At 40.4% G+C, this 24931-nt stretch overlaps 1 protein-coding gene and 1 long non-coding RNA gene across 3 annotated transcripts in view; both read left to right on the forward strand.

Annotated features, from left to right (window-relative positions):
- The window catches only part of LOC105455922 (Krueppel-like factor 6), a 329696-nt gene that overhangs the window by 173681 nt on the left and 131084 nt on the right, over positions 1-24931 (forward strand). The window lies entirely within an intron of this gene.
- On the forward strand, positions 11296-24855 carry LOC105455925. Of its 2 annotated transcripts, none has more exons than XR_975181.1 (4): positions 11296-11512; positions 12684-12752; positions 19318-19503; positions 23195-24855. It is a non-coding gene; the product is annotated as an uncharacterized LOC105455925 (long non-coding RNA). The 2 variants fall into 2 exon arrangements; XR_975180.1 differs by lacking the exon at positions 23195-24855 and adding an exon at positions 19772-20122 and having other exon boundaries at positions 11298-11512.

Below are 24931 nucleotides of genomic sequence, written 5' to 3' on the forward strand. Positions count from 1 at the left end.
CACGCGTTTTGGTCAGAATAATCGACCGGATTTATTTATTTTATTGGCAGTAAAATCACTACTATCGCTATACAGATGATGTGTGGATTTTACATTTTGCAGCGACTACCTCCTCTCTTTCTCTCACCGTGTTCTCTCACTGTCGACCTGCTGCACATTTCGAAATGTCGTGGCGTTTGAAGTAACACGCCGCGATATTTCACGTACACGTGCTTCCGGCGGCGTTGCCCGAAATTCGCGGCGTTTCGTCCGTTTCGCCGACCCGCTCTCGGGCGCGAGACAAATCGACCTCGAAATGAAACGCCTGTCGTCGATTTGATTTACACCCCCGCCGGCATTCATTATTTATGCGTCGACGGATCGAGAATTATTGAACCGCAGTGTAAAAAATATCCGGCGACCTTTCGCGAAGAGAACATATCGGAGCGCTCGTCGCCATTTACTTTTACCGCAAGAATGCAGATTGCGACTTGTTAGAATTTTTCCAGTCGTTTAACTACTTTATTATATTATGTCGCGATTATCTTTCAGATCGCAGAGATTATAAGATCCGGCTTTAAGTAGAGATTATCTTGCGCGAATAAGTTTTAAATAATGGCGATTTAATAGAAATGCATTAAGATACATTGTGCTACCTTTGGTTAAGTAAGTTACTTCGAATTAAACGTTGAAAAATTGTATTACGATTAGAGAAATCAAAACTGAATCTTATCATAGATATAAATTTAATTGCTATATTTAGTAACTAATAATATACCACTATTTATTTATAATTATTATAAATGTGTACACATGGCAATCATATTCTCATCATTATAATTCTGAGTAGAAGTGAGAATTTAATTGTCACTCATTAGTATTTGTGCTAATTTTGTAAATTTAATATATTCCTTTTATCGATAAATTTGAACAGTATATATTTTTTGCATAAAATTAACAACATTCTTTACTATTTTAAAAACGGATGAAGAAAATATGTTTCAAAATAATAGAACATTTATATTTTAACCAAGAAATTGAATTATATTGAATTATCTAATAGTATTTCTTAACGAGCTAGTTATCGAAGGTGCATCTATTTTCGACTATCGCAAACTTTCGCGTCGCAAAACGATCGCGCCGAACAGCATCTCGTTACATCCAAATGCACATACCTCGAGACGAGAAAAAGATCTAGAAAATAAGGGAAAAAAACGGAGCGTCTCTTACATCCGGGGAGTCGTAGCCATAGCAGTGGAGGAGATGCGTTCCCATCGGGAATCGATATCGCTTATCAAAGGCGAAACCGGAACCGGCACGCCCGTCGCGAAGGCAGATACGCGCGCACGCATTCAAAGGCAGAGGAAATTCATGCCTGTTCCCTGCAGACGGAGGCAGGCTTACGACGTTCCATCTACGGTATCGCGCGGCCCGCCGATCTCCCTCTCTGTCTCCTTATCCGCCCTCCCTTCGCTCGCCCGCTCGAGCGCGCCGATCATTCCTCCCCGTCTCTGTCTGCGGATGGAGAGCCGCTTTCTAAGAGTTACGCAACCCAGCGTCGGTCGTCCGCGCGCGCGTTGATTATTTTTCCAAGAGCAGCGGTTCCAGAATTTTTAAATGGCGGTTGAATGAAACCGGTTCTCCGGCCGCCTCTCTCCGTCCCGTCCACCGCGTGAGAGGCTGTCTGCCTCCGTTCTGACAGAGCTGGATCCCGTCGGCGCTCCAGCTCCACGCTTGCCGCGGGATTCCTCTTTCTACTCCCTCCCTCCCTCCTTTCCCTCCTTCTCTCTCTCTCTCTCTCTCTCTCTCTCTTTCTCCATCCATACATCGAATATATCTATTCCGTTCTCGTTCTAGCCGCTGAAACGTTGCGATATTCCTTCCTCCTATTCCTCGGCTGCGCAGGACGCTTCCTGGGACGCCGCAGTAATGCGGTACCTGCCTCGTCTTTGATTCCTTCGGCAAACCCGTTCGAGCGACGAATACCGATGCTCTTACGAGCCGTAGGAGAGCGAGGGGGAGGAAGATGGGCTCCGTAATTGCGAAATTTCGGACGAGAAGGCCGGGTAGCTCGGCCGAATTAAAACCCTTTTCCGCTCGTGCGTTCACGTTCCCGCCTTCTCTCTCGCTCTCTCTCTCTCTCTCTCTCTCTCTCTCTCTCTCTCTCTCTCTTTTTGTTTTGTTTGCTCCCTCGCCGTGATGCTGTACGTGGATCCTTTTTTTTTGCGAGAAAGAACCGCGCGCATCCGCCTCAGCAATGATCCCTATATCGAGCGGGACCGATCCGGAGGAGCGGTTAACGAGATATAAATAGCACAACAGCGGGGAGAGTCGGGAAATATATCGTGTCCTTCGCGTACCGTCGGTTGTTACATTTATTTCGTTCGCGTCCATTTGCTGCTTTTATCGCGTCGATTTCTTGCCGCAACAGATATTAATTGCTGTGAGAGAAATCGCGATGAACATGTATTAAGGACGGCGTTCGCAATCGGCATAGTTTCCTGATGAATAATCATTTAAACAGTTTCATGAATCTGTAATTATCCACTATCCACGCTCATATATAATACTATCTATTTGTATTATCTACAAGGATTTATAGTTTCCGGTCAATTTCGAATTTGTCGCGCGCAATTTCTTCATTTCTTATAATGCACATTTTCTTTAAGATTATATTTCTTAACGTATCTTCGAAATATTACTTTGACAACATCTGCTAATATTTCACGCTGTCGAGGAAGCACTGCTTTCTGAACTCCATTTTCGTCGACGACAAGAAGAATGTAATTTTTACATCAAAGAAGCAAGGCGAAGAAAAATGCGGGGAAAGCACAAAGAATAGCCGTCACGTAGAAGATTTTCTATTTGTCTTTGTCCATAGCTTTTCGCGAGTAGTTTTCATCTTTCCGAAAGGAAACGAGAATATACGCGTTCGCCATCTGGGCCGCGGAGCCGAGGTTGTTTGTAGCAGCGGGAATAAGTAGAAGAGGTGCTAAAATACCAAATGTGCGGTGGGGAACGGAGAAAGTAGTAGCGCAAACAGAAAACTGCCCCCTTTTCTCACATTTTCGCAGATTTTCGTTCACGAGCTGAATGTACTTTTGTACGCGAATTTTATGGATACAGTGGCATTTCTGATACATATCTCTAAGTTAACTGTAAGAAATAATATAATATCGTACATATTGAGTGTACAATCTTTTGAATCTTGTTATTTTTGCGAAAAGAACAATTTTGCTGAATCCAGATCTGAAAATAATTTTTGTTCAATAATCAAAATTATTTTGTGCGAAAGTCAAAATGATTGCTAGAATATCAAAACGTTTTATAGCAATGCTTATCAGTTTTGACATTCCAACAAATTATTTTGATGATTCAACAAAAAATTATTTTCAGATCTGTTTTCAGCAAAATTTTTAGGTCTTTCAACAAAACCGTTCTTTCCGTGTGATAAAAGTTTAGAATCTAATAGAAGTTTACACACACAAGATATTTTCTTTTATATTTTTATTTTTATTGGTAACATATATAAAGTCAAAACGTATATTGTTTGTTTGTTATATACGCGAAATATTTAATGATTTTTTTTCACGTGTATTGTGCTATCTTAAATTAGATTTACAAGTCTAAAGAAATTACTCTGAAAAATTATCATAAAGAAAAAGAAATGATAAGAATATCATATATTTATATCTTTTTTATCTTGAAAATATCTTATGAGGCTGACGGGATGTACTTGTCTATTGCAAATTCTGAGACACCCTGTAAGTACGAGCGGAATGCTACTTTATATTCGGCATACAGAAAGCCTGGCGAGGAGTTGTTTGACTACGCGGTAGTCGTCGAGAGTACTGTCTCTTCTCTCACACAGTCGGGCAATAGAGCTGTGTCCCTATGTACCAGGTGCTTTGGAAGTAAAGTTATTCGCGATATTGCCTGAAGTCTATAAATAAAACGACCTACATGCATCTTTATTATCTTGCTACATACTCGGACAACAATCTACTTTTGTGGCCCTTTATTAACGTTCACGATATTATATTTGTTGTAGCCTATTGAGATGCTTCTTATTTATCACAATAATTATAAAATAATAAAATATTTTATACAGTATATTCTTCAAAAGCTACATAATTTTTTTATCTGTAGGCAAAAAATAAAAAATACATTATGTATAGTATTCGTATTATCAAATGAGAATAATAATTGTTTAAATTGAGAATTTGACAGTTCTGAGTAATTTTTAAAAAGGGTCTTTCTTTCTTTTAGCACAGTATATATATATAGAAGCTGCTTACAATACCGCGACTGGAATAATAAAAGTTCGACATTCGGGTAATATTAATTCCGTTATGTAGCATACCGGTTGAATCCTCTTGTGTAACTTTTCGCTTTGTTATTGTACATAGAGATTCTTGATATTCGCTGCAAACTTTTTTCCATGCCGTCTCATTATCCCGAGAAATGTCTTAAACATTTCCCGGCGTATACTCTTTTTTGTTTCGCGTTGTAGATGGAAAGTGCAACTTTCCGATGCCGGTACAATGTAATTTCTGATATCTCTAAGAACTTGTCTTTCCGCGTAATCGAATTATACGTCGGGAAAGGTCTCGGAATCTATCTCGATGAATATTTCCTTTAACTGTCTAACGTATGTGAATAACGGTCGTCTCGAGGAAATGCAGAAACCGTAAGACCTAGACTCGCAATCTTTCCAACTCTCGCCAACAGTAAGATGAAGTACAAAAGAATACAGAAGTTGAATAGAAATATATTTTAACAGAAGTCTCACAGTCACATTATTTTCATATTTATTTCAAAACTTTCGATTCTCATCGTTCGAAACATTTTTACAATTACGAATTGTGATGTATATCAATCATTACATTGAAACGGGTGCGATAACAATAAATAAAAAATGAAAAAAGAAATGGCAACTTTCAGTAGAATAAGATTTATTCATCCTATTCAAGATACAAATCCTTAATATCCTTTTTATGCAGTGTCACAAGATGTACATAAAAAATAAACAATATAATATTTGAGAAAATACAAATTAAACAATCTAGCGGTAGTACAATTTAGGTAAAAATTGGACAATGTTTCATAATAAATATAATAAAAAAGGTATTCTATACAATATAGAGCTATGGAAATAATGCTTAAGATAGCCATTCGCAATAGAAAACGTAACGTAAAGATTGGGATAAGGAGGAAGTGAGAGAAACAATGAAAAACGGAAATAACGATTTTAGTGGTACAGATAAACCAGAGCTAATTGGATCATACAGCGGATAAACGAAAAGCGCCGGCGAAATCGAAAGAATTGTTCGAAGGCGAGAATACAAAGAAGACAAAGAGATCCTTGATGGAAACGGGGGATGGGGTGGCGCGCGCTTTAGCCCGGGAGCTAAAAACGTGCCAGAACATTTCCAGGAGAAGGGCGAACTCCCGGCGCGGAGAGTGCGAATTTTCCCGCTGCATTGTCGAGTATTGTCAACTGTGGTTAACCTACCTGTTGGAGCACGAAAAAGAAACTAGGTTGATGTAGCCTTTGCGATCTTGACACTTATCCCACGGAAGATTTTCTCGAAGGGTCTTGTTCAGCCCATGTTGCATTCAATGTCGCGGATTCGGATTTTACCGACTTTGTCCTTTAGAACCCCCGCTATATTACGATAGAGGAATTTCTTTGAACAAGAAGCGTTAAATTTATATTGACGGGTTCAAAAGAAAACAATACATTTTTAGAGATATCGTAAAGAAAATTATTTACCCTAAAAATAGAGATAGTTTTACGTAAAACATTTTTTTTTTTTAATAATTTATTATTTTCCCTACCTATAATAATTAACCAAGTAATTAACAATATTAGTTGGAGAAAGAGATATTTTTATGATAAATTGAAGATTTCTGCAATATCATTTTATGATTACCTACAAAGAAAAAAACAACATATTATTTAATATTTATAATTAATTGTAAGAAAATTATTGTTTATATAAATCTTTAAAACTGTTTATTACAAGAAATAGATGAATTATCATTGGCGTTATCCGGTAATTAATATCAATCGTACCAACAAATTTGAGATAGCTGCATGACGCTTATGTATATCTCCCTCCCTCTCCAAAAGTTTATTTAATCTGGAAAATGTCCAGAGAGCGGATAATTAGCACGACAATTGCCAAAGTTTAATTGGAAATCCAGGCGAACCTTACCCTTCCGCGAGTTCTCCTATCTGGCATGCGCGTGTAGATAAGCCAGGGTTGTAAGTGGACAACTCGTTGGGCATGATGGTCGATGCGAGGGTAAAACGACGATAGAAACTGTAGAATAATAAAAATTCGCCAATCACGATTGCTTCGGTGGCACAATTTCGAGTCTCATCGATATACGGTTAATAACTGAAGACTATGTATTTTTCTGCTTCAACGAATTTCAGATAACTAAAACTCGAATATGCATTTTACTCGGCGAATATGAATGAACACGCCTGAAATTCGTATTTTGGCCAGGTTTTATTCATAATTCGTTTTTAGATCAATCTCTAATAATTATGAAACTTCAGAAAAGCTAAATAGTGTTTTTGTGTCTATTGGTGTATTCTTTTGTTATCATTTTGCTTGATAAATATCTATGAAATATGATATTTTTTAAATTGTTTGCATAAACGTTCTTCTACATCAGCAATATAGTTAAATATTTAGATATTCCATGTTCGTTTGTTTTTATTTTTACAAAATTTATGGGTTGATTTTACGTCATCGGAAAATATTGGATTATCAGGAGTGAAAACATTTTTCGAAAAATTACTGTTTTAAATAAAAGAAATAGATATTGTTTTCCAAACAAATACAAACATTATACAAATTGTTATTTTATATACGGAATGAAATTAGTCTTTTTATTTATGAATTAATACAAATTTTAGTAAAATCTCCGAATATGTTTATATTTTTGTAGTGCCACTTTCTTGTATTTTCAATAAAAATATGCTGTAGAAGCATTACGTAGCCGCTTTTCTCCGTATACAATTATATTATTATTTCCAGCCCAAGGATTCAAATATTTCAAAGAATGGAGATGAAGGGGACATAGTTTTCTTCCCACGAACACAAGGGTATGAGGATGAATTAAGATCGATCCACTTAACCGTTCGTCGGGAATTCGGGGTGCGTTCATGGGATTTCACGTGGTCGAGTCATGAGCGCAAGCGAAGGGGGCGGGAGAGAGAGAGAGAGAGAGAGAGAGAGAGAGAGAGAGAGAGAGAGAGAGCTCCCGCGTCGAAATAAAGTTATTAAAGGTCGGGGTCCGGGGGGTGTAGCGCACCCCCTGTCGACGTTATGCGTACGAATGAGTTATTCCTTTGCCTTAATTCCACTCCATTAATTCGGGTGCTTAAGTGCCCGTGAGCACACGAGGGGTGGGCGGTGTCATTAAAGGCGGCATAAACATATACGCCCGGCGTGCATCGGGGGAGAATTGTGAATCGCGGCGGTGCAATAATTCCATCCGGTACCGGCGCGCGACTGTCGGCAATGCGCGAATTGTCACGGACAAGGGGAAAATGTTTGCGTAATCTCTATTTTGCATTGTGTTATCGTGCAATTGGATTTCGCAGTTTCGTTTATGCTACAAATAGCATTGTTCAGATCGCAAAGGGCGAATAGATTAAATGTGTCATTCGATCAACAGATTCGAGTACGTTCATTCATCTGTACGCGTAACCCTGCTTCTCATCTTATTTCACAAGTACTGTCGATAGCGATGCAAGCTCCAGATATTTTCGACATTTACGTTATTCCGTGCAGAATCGGTTATTTTCATAAGACAAGGGAACTATAACCTGCGAAGAGTAGCTCGGGGCTCGGTTAAAGACATTTAAAGTTTGCGTGACAGTTAGTTTCATAGAAGTGATTAAAACTTGCTTCAACTAGAGTGACTTTAATCATTAATTAACACATTGTTAACAGTGATAACACACAGGCATAAGCTGGGGCAACTTTTTAATCTCAGCGGGGTTTCCCTGGATGGCTGCCCGCGCGCACACGAATTATTCACTGCTGGTAAAATAATATTTTTTGCAGATAATACACGTAACATCTTACGAGTGAAAGTGGTGCGATTGCAATTTTTGCGGGAATAGTAATTCGGTCAAAGGCGTTTGATTGACGAAATAAGATTATTTAGCATGCCCGATCCGATGGATGAGATATGTCTATATACAGTGCTCGAATTGCTGGAAAATCAGAGACTCTATAACGACCTCGTAGATAACGAAGATTGTATAGCGTACATTGAAAGGGCTCGTGGGTCAGGAAGGAATTAATTCGTGGAATTACCATGACCATAATCGCTTTAGCGCCTGGATCGTGCAAAAAGGCCGAAGGTATAAGAGCCTCCCAAATTAGTGGTGCTTTTTAACACAGGGCCGGCATTTAATCCCATTGACCGCAGCCATTTCTTCCTTTCTCGGAATTGCTCTTTGCCCGCGTAAAATCGATTTTATTAATCGACTACCCAATCTTGGTTACAAAAATAATTACGGTGAAACGTAAAATAAACGAATGAATAGTTGAAGTAATTAATATTTAGCATTATTAACATTACATAATTAATAAAATAATACAATATTACAGTTTTAACATGTATGGAATCTTAATTCAATATTTGATTTAAAGTAAATATGATGTATTAGATATTCAACCGAATTTCAAAACTTTAAATAATTATTACCAATCAAGAAATTGCGTAAATGATCATTTTAACATAATATTTGCAAATTTTTGCTGATTTCTTCAGGCTTCGTAATTTCCAATTAATGAGTAAAATTGTATAATTGCATGATATGTATCTGTAAGAGTTTGAAAACGGTAAATTAATGTGAAATATTAATGTGCAAGCAAAATGTGGAATCATCGATAGACTCTTAAACCTGCACGAGCTGTAACTCTAACTGTAAGTTAGTTAGAATCCAACTGGTATAAATCTGTCGGAACATTATCTGCTGATAAGTTGAATGACCAACAAATGAATAGTCTCGCAAGAGACGTAAACAGATTGCATCTCCATGTAAATTTACTTGCTATTTGAAAATCGCATTTTGCTCATTGGCATTCATGGTAATCCGTTCAACATGCCTCGACAGACCTGGTATTAGGGGTATTGCGATATACCGATGTTAAACGATCGTGGTATTAGATTATCGAACGAAAGGGAGCGAATACGTTCGCCTCCAATGGCAACGGCAGAAGGGCGCGAGAGAGAGAGAGAGAGAGAGAGAGAGAGAGAGAGAGAGAGAGAGAGAAAGGAGCACGTATTACCCACTGGAAGGCACGATCTCCCAAAATGAAAAAGACGTGAACTGAAAATCGACGTGCGAATCGAACGTTCTTTGCTAAAAAGTGGACCGCGCTATTTTGAGGTGTTGTAGGAATTGGAGCGAGAAAAAATCGAAGGCCAGCTCGCGTTTGTTAACGACGGCACGACCGCTATGTAGTCCGCAATATTTCGCATATATTTTCAATATTGTTGCATATTTGAAGTAAACAAATTGCAAACACTTTACATATTTTTCATTAAGATATTCCAGCAAACTATAGTTTCTAGATCCTAGACCACTGTAGTGCGACTGTTTGAATTTTAAATATGCACAATTATGAGTCTTCTGATATTGGGTTAAAAATTGACGACGCGCGCAGTATATCCAATATCCAAATAATATATTGATCCTGGATTTTATGATTTTATCGAATTCAAATTCTCGAATAAATTCGGCCGCGTCCCGCGAAGGAATCCGTCGTTTCGACAGTTCTGTCGCACTGGCGCGATGCGACGTCCGCGCGAATTCGACCTCCGGCAAATCCCTGAATCACAGGCGGGAGCCGTCTTCGCCTTTTTCGGAAACGGGCGGAAAATCAGGGATTCCGCGACGCCACGAAGGCTCGAGGAAGCTCGGTTGGATGGTAGGAGGATTTGCTCGCAACCCGACAGGAATGAGATTCGGTCGGTCGGTACTCTCGGTAACGTTCTTCTTTCCTCCGTCCTGTTTGAGGCTCGAGACATCGGACGCGGTAATCGATATACGTGCCTTTTCTCGTCCCTCCTGTTTTTCCTCGGGTCCCATCTCCACGCCTCCTCTCCTCCTTGATTCCACTTTCGGCGTATACTGTCGTCGCATCGCTTCCCCTTTGTTTTCTCGACTGCTTTCCGGACGGAATCCTCTTTCGAAAAAATACCCGTGAATCCTTCAAATCTATCGTCATCCGGTCTCTCCTTCTGGATTTCCCTTCTTCATTGTTCCGAGTCCAGTGTTGCGATTGTGATCTCCGCATCTGCGGCTAAAAGGACCACTTCTCTGCACGGCCATCCATTATCTTCTGTATATGTTATTTTTTTCCCTTGGAATCATCTTGCTATCCCTTTGTTCGGATATTTCTGGAGGATTGGCTTGTGGTTATCATTCCACGAGATAAGATCTGAAAGACTGCGGCAACATCTTTATTTGCTCAGCCGCTTCTCCACTTTGTTTTTTCAGATACCCGCGTGCAACCGGTAGTTAAATCCTCTCACCGTATAAACAAACATTCGTGCAAATTATTTTATCTCAATTATGCTCAACAGAGCACTTTGTCAATAGAATTTTCTGGGATATACGGCAATCGTAATCTATGGACCGTGGAAGTATCATTCCAATCGATTTTCACCATTAATTAATTAATTCCCATTTCTTTCCAAGCGGAAATATTTCTGCGAACACGTCCGTAAAATATACGAACGAATTAACGAGATATTATTGGTTTACGTGTAACGACATATTTACGATTTTGCATGACGGCGACTGCTCAGGTAGAAACTATGTACTTGTTTACGGTTTATGGGGCTATTGCAGTATAATGTAGTAGCCTGTAACGGGTGGGTATACTATGTTTACACGGGCGTACGGCAATGTGTTAATCGAAGCGTTCGCGCATTCCAAATTACCCTGAACGGCATCGGCTGCGAATCCACTGGCACGTAATTGTTATCAAGTATGACAAACGAAATTTATTATTATTGTTATTATTATCGTTCAGCATCGCGCCGCTGATAATTCTCTCTCGACATGATTAGATCTCGTACGATTATATCGTAAACACGTAATTCGCGATTTACTTCCGCGCAATCGGATTATCGTCAAATAGAGCGAGCGCTTTAAGTCTCGCTCCGGGAACGCGCCCGGGACCAGTCATCTGACACAGGAGCCCGCCGTGAATTGGTGTACGTGTATTGCGATAAAACGTTGCACTCGAAACAGATGAGCGCATATAAATTACGCTGGGAAATAACTTCATCACTTATATATCTTCTCATCAGTCATTCGCTTTATACCCTAAGTGAGTTTTCGAGCACATTCCCGTCAACTTGACGGATTAGCCTCGCGTTATGACGTTTTGGGAATTGAGCACTGTGCTATGTAGCTTTCGCAGCAGTTGACAGCGATGTGTAACAAAATTTAACTCCTTTTCTTTATCGCAATATTAATTTAGAGGTGAGATGCGTATTTCAGGACATGACGCGGATATTCTTTTATGTATTTAAGTTTTCATAATTTATGTGTGCGACAAATTTCGCACAACTTGGACACTTTATTATGTTCCAATTATAAAATGTTAGAAAGATTTACATAGATAATACCATTTTAGTTTTCATATATGACATTTTTTATTTCATAATAGTTTAGATATCTGTTATTATTGGTTTATGTATTTTTAGAATTAAGATATATTTATTTTATTTCCTTATTTCGCTTAAAGTTTGTTTTTTCAAATAATTTCAAGATGAAACATATTGATTTATAGTATTGTCTCTTTAAATTATTATCAAATGGCTAAATACGTTTAATATATAAGCGGTATCTTCCTTGGTAATTTCCCTTGATAACGGAAGGCGATTACGGTATTTCTAAGAAGTAACCAAGTCTTCGCCTCAAGGAGTCCAGGAGTGCATTGGTTCGTGCCAAGTCGTTACATGCGCGTTTGTGATTCCGTCTAAGGGCATTAAGGTCCATGGTTCTCGTGGGCAAGCCTTGCGGGTACAATTCGAGATCAGTAAGAAAGTTTCGTTGCCGAAGTTTCTCAGCCATAGGCATAAGAGGAGGGGTGGAGAGTATCTTGGAAGGACTTGCGGCACGACGATGGGGATGGGGAGAAGGAGAGAAAGCATACATCTTGGATCCAAACCGACCATTCTAGTTCTTGGCGCTGATCTTCCTCTCGCCCTCCATCCGTTGGTCCAGTATAAGAAAACGGGAAAAACTTTGAGCACACCCCTCGCGATACAGTATCCCTCTTGCCTTTCCATTCTTTATGCTTTCTCTGTGCGATCATCTCAAATTTGTTTTTCATCTGTGTTTAATAAAGGGCACTTTCATCTTTTCATTTAATAAGTATTTAAATACTTTTCTTCGTTCTTTGCTTTCTTTTATACACGATTTTCTTTCTTGTTCTTAATTTGCTATATGATATATATCTTCTCGGTGAAATGTCTTGGCACGGACATTTATACTTGTTATATTTTTTTAGCTGTTTGTTAATATTTTTATTTATGTGCGAATTTATTTATTTACCACAATGATTTATTTTTACATTGAAATAAGTTCTTAAATTTAAAATTTTGCTAATAATATGTTTATTAATTATTCTACGCTCTTTCTGTTGCAGGTGAGCATCTTGTAAAAAATTTCTACGTTACTTCCATGAAGATTTGAGTACATCTTTGACAACGAATACGTAAGATTTTATAAAATATTGTGTGAAATCTTTCATTGCCTTAATTTTTAACTTTATCATCTAATCCATTGTTAATGGATAATGATTGAATCTAGTGTTAGATATTTTTAAACAGAAAGCATAGGAATATCTTACAGTAATGATTACTGAAGAGACTTTCATCATATCAAGTTTATTCTTTAAAAATACATCAGTCACACTTTTAGATATTCAATCGATTGCTTAAACTCTACTACTGTAAGGCTTTTACGACTTATTGATAGACATTAATAGGGATAACAAACGCAGCTACTTAAATGTTTAATAGTTTTCAAAATTTATTTTAATACACAAGTACACGTGAATTTACTCAAATATTGCACTAATGAAACAATATTTCTATTATACATATAATGATTATATGCTATATCTATATAATATTATAGAATGTAATGTATGACATAGGTTTTGATGATAGAAAGATTAACAAAACATTAACGCTTTGAAAATAATTTAAATCAAGAGTACAAAAGTTAGTTCTTTTAATCGGTTGGAGAAGGACTAGGGAGGAAAATGTGCTCGCGGGAACACGGTAGCAACTTTGCTACTGGGTCCGTTGCTCTATTCACGTTCTAATCTGGGCCAATAAAGCATCCGTTGCCGGCATGAATGAGTAGAGTGCCTATACTCCACCGGAGTAATCGTGAATGCGTACGCCATCAGTGAAGGGCGACGCCGGGCAATACACGATGACGACTAAGGCGACGACACATTTACTCGAAATAGAAGCTCGCGTAAGGCCCGTAACGGTACACGCTGCACGTCCGCTCGTAGTTGAACTTCGCACTAGTCGCATAATAACTGCCGTCATTCTACGCTCGGTATGAACGTTTTTATTCCAACAGCGGAAAATGGAATCGCGCGTGACGAATAAATACATTTATGTACACGTGATCATTGCCGTTCGTTCCTGCAAGAGAAAGGGAAAGGTCGCAAATACCATATGAGCGAACAAGAAATTAGGTTATCTGTTTCATATGAGAGAAATTTTAAGTAGGAAATTAAATTGGAGCGATGAAAATACGCGGCTGAATTTAGAGGATACGTATGTATCCCAGAAGTTATTCATACATCCTGATATAATCACGGCGTATTAAAGTTAAACAACTGGAAAGGTCAATTGAAATGCAGCACTGAAATATTTCGATACAGCAATTGATCCATTTCTTTTTTACTCTCGAGATATGTATTTTGTAATCAAGGGAACGCCGAACGCCTCAAAAGCCTATACGATAGATTTCCATGGCAGATGGGAGACGGCGCAAGTTATAGCGGTCGTAAGAGTATACCTGTATATAACCCCCGAATATGTTTTCGCATAGACAGTACGCCTTGGGGCGAGCAGGCGAGAGGCGCCCACGTAATACACCCAGACAATATTCATGTAGACTCGAAATCTTGCCAAAGTTCGGGCCAGCGATGAGAAACTCCGCGGGATTGGTTTCGAATATGTTCGGCATTCTCTGTCGGGTTTCATCATTAAGTTATGATGCACGCACATTTCCAAAAATAAAAAAATAAACACTGAAAAATGGAACGAACTTTTTTTCTGCGATACGTTGTTTGTTCGTTGAAAATATGTTGCTCGTTTGAAAATGTTTAGTTTGCGTTGGATTTTGAACGCAATATTTGTACAAACATGAACATCGAAATGACTTTTATGTCGGAGTTCCTTTTGGAAAGATATTAAGTAACGCTGTAAAACGTAATAGGATTATAAGATGCTTTTTTCTTCCTTTAAAACACGTATTTATGCTTTTCTTATTTTTGCTTTTTAAATGCTATTGTTTCTTGCTACATTGATTAAATGAAATACAATAATGATTATTGAGGCTGAAGAGAGGATATACCTACTTATAATGGAAAAGATTAATAAGCGATTAAATTAATCGATTAAAAGATTAAATTTAATCGATCGCATTTGAGGATATTATTCATGAAAGGTTAATCGTTTAGGTTCAATTATTCGATTGTTACGAAATTATATATTAATTTTGATTATTTATTCCAGCGATAATGCTTCATTATTTTGCAAATATTCCGGAAATATCTTTGCTCGCCACAATTGAAGCCGCATTCGACAAAAAATATCCTGCAAAAATTATTCTCTCTTTTAACTACATCTTTATACGCTCTTTTTTTCCATCGATAATCGTGCTTTCAACGCAAATTATTGCCACGCTTCTGTTGGAATTAAAAAGTACGGTGTTGCTTGTCCCCAGCTGTTGACTTCAATCTGTATACGCCGCGCTTTTTTCTTTCGCATGCTTCTTTTCCACGAAAGTCTCGTTGGATACGCGCCAACGTGAGTCGAGGACTGCAATAGCAAACGTCGATCAAATCGAAGATATCGATTATTGTAATTGGCGGTATGCAAATTTCGCGGGATTAGACGATTGACGATCGATGAAGAATGCGTCGCGCAGATTCGCGCAGAATGGCCACTTGCGCTAAGATCGGATGCACAGTAACGAGATAAATGAAAGCGGATCGATTTCGGATGCATGGCACTGCATTGCGTCGTCGGGGGCATCTGCAATGCTGATCATTGATGTATCAATTTCCGTTGCGCGACGTACGGCTCTCATAAGAAATCGTCGTAACTCATATGCACGCTGAAAGACGTCTAGAATCTGTAACGTGCGCCGCTCGCATAAATCAGCAAATAATGCAAATATCGCTCTGCCACGACATATCTCTTACCGAAAGTAGCACAGCTTAGGAGCGCTGTAAAGCACGCGCAAACAACCGCGAATCCACGCTGAGGCGCCAAGAGGGGTGGCAGGAAGGAGGAGAAGGAGGGAGACGCACATGGTCCGGAGCGGGTTTCACGTTAGCGAATCTTCGAAAAACTGGGTCGATTTTAAATGCGACTCGGTCCGCAATGCGACGATCGTAAATAGCGGCATGCTCGTCCATCCATACGCGCCTGCCGTCTCCGTGTAATTCACTCTTTCTCTTTCGCCATTGTTATTCTTTACGCGTTTCCGTCCCGGTCTCCTTACGGTCTTTAAAACGGTCGCGATTTTCCCCTCAAAGTTCGCTGTGCATGGAATATGTGCGCGAATACTGCGCGAGAAGAACGACGAGAACAGACGCGTCGCGCCGTAGTGCGCGGAGATCTCTGGTGATCGTCTTGCTCTCTTCGCATACCACCGGTCACTCCGTAAACCGCGATCTGCGTTCAGGATAAATACCGGTCGACACGCCACCCTCTGCCCTTCTTTGAACGACAAAGAACGCGCGGAATGCGATCCGCACGGTTCGCCTGATTGCAAACCGGAACGAATTTACGGCGTAGCGTCACGTTCCAGTGGCGGGCTTTTTACGGCAGACATTTAAAATTTCAACGATAAGTACGTGGCCAATCTGAATCTTTTAATTGACGTATTTAATCACCGATTTTAATCGCCGTACACATAGTTATTAACCTGTATTCTTAAAACTTAAGATCATAAAAGTCGATTATCATTGTCAATTATAGGTATTATTTCGAGAGAGTACTACGAATAAATACGTAAAATACACATTGATGGAACGTAGCAGTAAATCTGTTTGTTTATAAAGTATACATTTATTTGAATTTACCTCAGTTGCAGGATAAATTAATCACATTTAGTTACCGGGGAGAGTCAAGATTAATATAATCAATTGAAACAATAGACGGAAAATATAGAAATCTTTCATAGAGAAGACACGACCGCAGTGTCTTTAATGAGACAATCGAACGAACGACGTCGAAAGATCTGGCTCTTTGGTCATTAACCATTCGCGGGAATCACTTTTCGCGAGCGCGCGTTGCCTTTTCTCTCCTTTAATTAGTGGCGGCTGGACCCGCGCCAAGAAGCTCGTTTCGCGAGGGCGCTCCTCGCGCCACGGCCGCGAAACGACGTCCGGACCGCAAGCGCTTCGCATTCCGGCCAGCCGCACAAATCTCGTCGACACGCGTGTGACGTTCTGCTTGAGAACAGTCGGGCACGGACAACGGGCGCGGTCGCCCTCTCGACGAGGGATGCTCCGAGGAATACAACCCCGCGGTTTCGAGGCGCAGTCTGGGTACGTCGTGTCGCTTCACGGCTTGGTTAATATGTCCGGGGCACTCGATTGCAGTTTCGCAGTCGAGATTCGCGGTCAAACAGACGCTCAGCTAATTATAGGCATTAATTGAAGAGACAAGTGGATGGAATATATGGTAATATCTATGGAAAATGGCGTTTAAGGAATTTTAATTATCCTCGTTGACAACGGTGTATTATTTGTATTTTATTATAATTCAGTGAATTGCAATATGCGCTGCGATGAGCAAGGAGGAGGATCAAAACGCATGGAATTTCTTTTTTTTTTTTATAAATATTACACGTTACGAAATTGTGCTAAATTAAATTGAATATCAAATATCTCCAGCTTATAATTATTTTACATATGTGAAAATACATTTATCGAATTCAATCGTTACGTGCCTACGCATAATTAAAGCGCTTAAATAAAACGTTAAGCTATATCTAACAAATTTGCAAACGAGATCATCAAATTATTAATGAGATATATTCCGCTCTGCCAATTTTGAATTTATTCTGTAATATATGTATAGGTATCTGTCCGAGAAAGAAATCTAAAAATCTGCACGGAAAGAACAATTTTGTTGAATCCAGATCTGAAAATAATTTTTGTTCAATAATCAAAATAATTTTGTGCGAAAGTCAAAATGATTGCTAAAATATCAAAACGTTTTATAGCAATGCTTATCAGTTTTGACATTCCAACAAATTATTTTGATGATTCAACAAAAAATTATTTTCAGATTTGATTTTAGCAAAATTTCTAGACCTTTCAATAAAATCGTTCTTTCCGTGTAGGAATAATATGTGATCAGACCTTTCTAAATAAGTGCAAGATATTCGTATAATTTAACTTGAAATCGTATTTTTTTATCATAATAATAAAGAGAGTAGTATCCAGATACGAAATTAACGATACAATTTTCATGACATTAGACGCAAAACGCGTCGACGGGGGCGAGTAAACAATCTGGACGGTTTCCGGATACGAGCTCGGAATAATTTTGTTTTCCGGAGAGCTAGAAGAGCAAAACTGGCACCCTTTCTTGTTCCATTCCGCTCTTAGCGTGTCCCCTCTTGAAAATGAAAAGGGGGATGCCTGGATCGCCAAAGGGCCGCCTGCGGGGTTTACGACCCTCGAAAGGCCCTTAGCTAACGACGTTACGCGTCCACCGACGCGCCCGGTATACTTTAGGAGCTCTCCAATTAATTATTCCGCGGGATTTCGCTCCGATTTAATTACGGTTCTTACCGTTTCGGCCTTCCTCTACGGTCTTTTTCTCTTTCTGCCGTTAGACTTTCACCTTATCGTACCTCGGCTGCACCGCTCGATCTTGAAAGGCGAAGATGTGGACGGATTTCTTAATTAGGTGAGGCGACGCGCCGTAGTTTAATTTTCTAGAGAACCGTCCGTTCGTGTTTCTTCGTTCGTTCACCGATCGTAATTAGTTTCGAAATTATATCGTTAATACCAGGTGCTATAAATACGAGCATGATTTCCGGGAAGTCTTATGTTAGCAGTGCGAGTGTTCACCATTCACAAAGTTCAGGTATTATATCGGACGGAAAGTCGGGAAACTCAACGTTACAAGTTATTGGGTGATAATCGAATGGCGATGTCGGGGATGCGCTATTCTTTTTTTTTATCGATTAGCAATTCCCGTTTCGACGTCGGGCGATCATCGGAATCCGAGCGGAAGTCGTATAAATAATTCGCGAGGGGGAACGTTTTCCTGTTCGTTTAGACGAGTCGCCTCTCGATTATCACCGAGTCTTCGATCGGGCTGGCAGCTAATTCGGCGTAAAGTCGGCATATGTCGATGATTGGAAAGCAATCGCGACGTACTATCCTCTACCTTCCGCCTTGATAAACCTCGACGGAGATCATCACCACAGGGAATGCTGCGCGAGAGTAGTAGCAACGTCGTTCGTGAATGCGTACCACGACTAAAACGATTCCTCGCTACTTCTCGATGTTGAGGCCATTAGCTGCATCGGAGCTGTTTGCGGATATCGATAAATACGAAGCTGAAGGGGAGCTGAAGTCTCTAAAAAGAAATACATACGGACGATTTATCTCCTTCTATGCGCTATGACAGGACATCGGTCGAGAACGACGTTCGACAAAAATCGCATTTCCGTTATATTTAGAGACCTTACATGAGAAATGAAGATTATAAAAAGGTTGAAAGTATCATTACATCAGATCGTATCTTCCAGCTATACATATATATATAATATCCGTGCACATCAGCGAAAGATAGCGCAGTATATGGATCTTAAATAACTCTTTTACGGTTCTATAAAGAAGAAAAATTGAAAATAAATTTATGGCTTTAAATTAATTATATCTAAAATTTAAAGAGTAAAATTTTACGTTTGCTTATCTACGTAACACATGGCTCATATACATATACGTAATATATTGCGCCATCTTTCTTGCTCATTATTTCGATTATATGTGATAGACCGATGATGGATGAGCGCGCTAGACTTCGGAGAATTACGGACAACTTGAACGACCGGGTCCATTCCGTGGTTGCGGACGATCACAGGAACGTACTAACGGAACGCGCTGACGAGGGGTCGAGCGTCTCGTACTGACGTGGCATAAAATTCCGACGATATCCGCCCTCCCCGGGGTAATCTCCACGGTAATGTCTTCTTCCGTGGCGCGTGCATATATATATATATATATATATATATATATATATATATATATATATATACACACACATCTATACATACATGTTTGTATACATTTACACTCCCTCTCCCCATCCCCCGAAATGAATTCAGGGGTCTCGGAGTGCCGCGTTTGCTTTGCCATCCGTTCTGTTTAGAAATTTCCGCCCGAGCCCAACCTGCGTGACGCACGCCGGACTAACATGCGAAATTTAATCTCTTGGATGCACTCCGTAGAATTAAAATATGTCCGGAGGGGAACGCGCGAATTGCGCAATGAAATCGGAAGATTGTTTCGTTTGCGAGCAGCTTCAAACGCAGCTTCGCCGTAATCACAGCGTAACAACTTCGCCGAGCGATTAAATTAAAAAGGGCTCTTATTCGTCCCGTGGAAAGCAGTACCCCGCGATACGCACCGCGAACATCCTAATGCAAAATCACGACGGTGAGGAAACGGTGTATTCCACAAGTTAATGCACATATATTATGCAATGCACAAGAGGATAATTTATAGTGAGACGAGCGGAAATTTACAAATACGTTTAACGAAAAACACTCATCGCAATAAATTATTAAATATCATTCAAATTCTAATCTACCCTTATTCTTAATTCCATTTAGTGATTTGCTGCTAAAAGCTTGATATAAAAAGTCATTGTGATAGATTGAGTATGAAAATACTGAAAATAATATATCAATATTAGGATATAAACACAAAAACATTTCTTTCTTTTAATTTTTAACAAAAATATTTATTGTTGTGAGTCGGATGCGATCTTGTATTGTTTTATACATGTCGGATGTTGCGATCTCGTACTGTTTTATATATGAGATTACACGATGGTTTTAAAATACATTAACGCAGGCTTACATATCATATTTGTGATGGACGAAGACGAACAGAAGCGAGGAATGGGGAAGCGAGGACAACGGAAGGTGAGGCTTCTCATCTTAGCAGAGATGGAAAACGCGTTTATCCGACACGGCAAAAAAAGTACGGAGAGCTAATGGCGCGCGTGATGCTGGTGATTCGGAAAATTGTGGATCGGAGGGCGTATAATCGGGCTAATATCGTCAACCTGATTCCCGCTCTCACGTACCGAGCAAACCACTTCTCTTCCCTTGTGCTCGTAGCTTTGCTATCACATCCCTCTGCCCGCCCTTGCCATCCGACCGTTTGTGTCTCCTTTCTCAATACGAAGATCTGAAGGAAATCTCACTAGGAAGCTTCATTTTCCACGGCAACGCCTCCGCTTAAAGCCCGCATCTTCCTCCTTCGTCGTCTCGTACTCCTTCTTTACACGGCCCCGCGGGATCCGCAAAGGACTCTCGTCGCGAGCCGACCCTGAAATCCGCGCCTTGCAATTTTCGTATCCTCCGTGATGGGCACAGCCGCTGTCTCTCTTTGAGGAAATACAGGCCAAGCAAGATTTATGGAATATTATGTTATCGATTTTATTACCGGTCTCGTCTCCTTAACTTTCACGCTAACGAGATAAATATTGCTGATAAATAGAAATCGGTCCGTGTGAATTTAATTTAATCTAACAAATGATCTACTTACGTTGATTACTTTTACTATATTAATTTTTATAATTAATATAGTATTGAAAGAGAATATATCTATTTCGTGAAACGCAGTAACGCGCTGCTTCTTGCTCGTTATAATGCGACGATTTGTATATATATTTTCTCTCTCTCTCTCTCTCTCTCTCTCTCTCTCTCCCCTTTCCCTCCCTCGGTAATAGTAATCGGAGATTTAAAAGACATTCTTTTTCTGTTCATCGTGAGAACGACGTTAGACCAGCAGCAACGGACGGCCACCGTACTTCCTGTTTCTGGAAGAACCGAGCATCGGGAGGAGCTCGAGCATGACATAGGCGTTATCTACGTCCTGATCGTACGGAATTATGTGACGAGTTACCTTCGTACGAACATTTAATTACTTTTCTCTAACCGGAAAAACTTTTTCTTTCTGGAGGCTTTCCATACGTTCATCCTTTCCATTTCATCGATCATCAAAATAAAAAGACTTTTTCTGATTTAGAGAGAGATTGGCTTTTTTTTGGCACGACGATTTGATCAACTCGGGCATTAATTTGGGACGCGTCTCCTTGTAACCCTGAAATCATAACGAGCGTCGCAGATCAATGCTCGTTTCGCTTGGTCGTCCTGTGTAATCGTCTCGCTCGTGCTCGAAGAAGCTTCTCCGCGAACGAACTCCATCGACGATGATGTAGACACTCCGCGCGTGTTATCCATCCCCGTGTCCTCCTCTTTGCTCATTCACCCCCGTGGACTCTCTTTTTCTCTGTTTCTCGTTCGATCCGCCGTAGTAGTCCACGCGATCCGATGGACGATGCTCGGAGTCAGCGTTTCTTGCGCCCCGCTGATTTCTCCGTGCCATCGCCGTCCCTCGTTTCCGAACGACAACGATGATGAGGACACCGTGAGTACGCCGTGACTACCGTCGGATATATCTGCGAAGGATTCATTCGTTCGGTGCTCACTGTTTTTGGAAAACGTAGCATGTACCTATTCCTCTCTTTTTTTTTTTGACCATACCTCGACCATACGACAAGTTCGATCATGTCAACGAGCCTGTACTCCTTTCTCTCCTCTTCGTTCGCTCTCGCCTGGGCGTCGTTACACGCGGCGCGCTCCGCTCAGGATGAGGACCGATCGATATTCTCAGCTCGCGCGGTCAACTTCCGGTCGCCAGACCGAACGACCAGAACGAGGTAATTCGGTGAAACGAGAGTGGTGCGCAGTCGGGCGGCAACGGCGGCGTACGATACGGCACGGACCCCTCCGTTGCACTCGCGGGAGGTACCGCGCGCGCGATGGTATAGCCGTACCGGTGCATCTGGACGATGTTCGTACCATTTGGTAGCCGAGCCTTACCACCCTCCTGGGCGCCATCCGTCTACTCTCGCTCGCTCCCGCCGCCGCCACCCATCCCGCAGGAGTAATAACACCCTTGACTCCTCGTCCACTCGATCTCCCTCTCTCGCTCTGCAGCTTTTCTCCCTGAGACCCCGTCTCTCCTTCTCTCCCGCTCTTCGTCTTCTTCCATTTCCAACATCGTCGTTCCACCTTTCTCGTTTCATGCTTTTCTTATTCCCAACGACACGACCGCGTATTCTTTTCCTGCGCGCACACGGAGTTCTTACACGTGTACAGTGACAATCTCAAGACACCATGGTTGTAGTGGGAAACATTGAATATTCCACGGGATATCTTAACGCGCGGTTCGTGTCCGTTTCTTTTTTCTAGCCACGAGTTCTGGTTATCGTCCTCGAGATAGCGAACATGTAATATTATTACGATCGTTGTAGCTGGCTGCTACTTTGCGTCGCTAATTGGATGAATTCCGGTGCACTTTTAGGAAGATTAAGACGACACACACACATACACACACACACACACACACAGAGTCGACTATCTATATTATCCTTGTATAATCTCCATGAAAGAATTTTGCAATGTAAAGAATACCGGAGAGTATTATTTTGACATCGTGCACTTAAACGCATGTCTTATTATCGCAAGATACATTATCTCCCGGAAAGTGTTTTATAAATACGACTGATAAATATAATCATATGGCGCGTGATTCACGAATGTATGCGTCACATTGATTGAGATAAAATACACCAGACAGGCGCACGCTGCACATGATCACGCCCTGCATCCGGCATCCCCGCGTGAAGGGAGAAGTGGTTAGTAAGTAAGTACAGGGGACTTACACCCTTCAAGATCAAGAGAGAGATAACCGGCTTACACCCCCTAAAGCCGGGTTAATTAAAGGCCATTCCACTAAAATCGTGATCTCCGGAATGACGGCGACTGCGAAATCGCCGATCGTATCGTGTGGACCCGGCGTACCACCTATCTTGTGAAAAATCAATCAGCTTATGCAAGAAACAAAAAATCTTTCGAATATATTACTGAAAATGGAAAACAATTTAGATGTGCGATTAAATCTCTTTAAAATTGAGAAGAAAACTCTATTGTTACATTAAAAGAAATTAATATAGTACTTGTATGATCGCATTTTTTTTTTTAGCGGATAATTTCGAAGAAATGACTGCATAGTTGAACATATATCTATCGAAAAATTAATCGAACGACGGAACATACTTTCCCGTTTCGCGATTGCGTTCACTCTTTGTCCTCGACTTCTCATTTCGTATAAGCTTTTTCACCGGGGCAAAAGCCGAATTATCTCACGTTTAATTATTCTCTCAACCGCGCTCAGTCGCCAACACGACTCGCGAATACACGCGCAAACACGCACTTTGGCGAATGCCACCGGGCTATACACATACACGGCACGGTCGTGTTTGTAGGCCATTGTCGAAGGGCCCCGTTCTCGGTTTAATTGCGGAAACACGTGACCGCCACGTTAAAAAAGTGCCAGAGGGAATCGTTTCTCCTCTCCCTTTCGTTCTCCGTTTGATACCGTTCGTATATATATATAACTAACCATTGTATTATCGCGCACTGTGGTCAACCGGATCAACTTTTCTGTTTGAACTTCAATTTTAATTTAATAAGTGAAATAGTGTCATGTAGCACATACACAAAAATATAACCAAATAACGATATGAGAATGCTGAAATTATCTTTAAATGAGAAGAGATTCTCTTAAGAGATTGTTTATAATGAGGAAGAAAGAAAGAGAGCTAATTTTATTAGAAATCAATGAAATGTAATAGAAGACATTTAAAAAGCGTTAAAAAATATAGATTGCTGTAAAAAATATAGATTGGATGTAAAACTATTGTTTAATCAATTTTATTCGACCAATATATACTCTAATTATCCCTAAAAATGTATCTCTACTTATATATCATTCTAAAATTTCTCATAAAATAATTCCGTACTGATTGCCTGTAACGATCATGCACCACCGGTTTACGAGTCATTTAGTGAGGTGAATTTAAATTTCGCTAAAGTATACCCTCCGTTTTACGATACGCTCTGTCAAACACCTCCTGCATGTCCCTCCCCCTTATCCCTCGCTTCCGGTATTCTGTCCTTTCACTCTCGTTATTTCACGCGTATGTAGTACACGCTCGTGTAAACAAAGCGGTCGAGAAAAAGCGAGGGAACGATAAATGGAACGGGAATGCATACCGAGATGGCCGATGAGGAGACATTGAGTGAAAACGTACGGGAAGGGTGGTTTGATGAGAAAAAAAAATTATTATCCATTCGAATCGTGATCGACCGTGAGTCGGAGCGTTGCGGTGCACGGTGTCCCAGAAAAATCTGTCCTTTCCGTCGTCTTCGTTCTCTCGACTTTCGACTCGCATAGAAGTTCCGCAAAAGACTCATTTAACTTTCTTCGTTTCGAAAGAAATTATCCAACTTGTAACGCGGCACTGAGAC

The sequence above is a fragment of the Wasmannia auropunctata genome, unplaced genomic scaffold, assembly GCF_000956235.1.
Source record: "Wasmannia auropunctata unplaced genomic scaffold, wasmannia.A_1.0 LD335828.1, whole genome shotgun sequence".
Taxonomy (NCBI): Eukaryota; Metazoa; Arthropoda; class Insecta; order Hymenoptera; family Formicidae; genus Wasmannia; species Wasmannia auropunctata.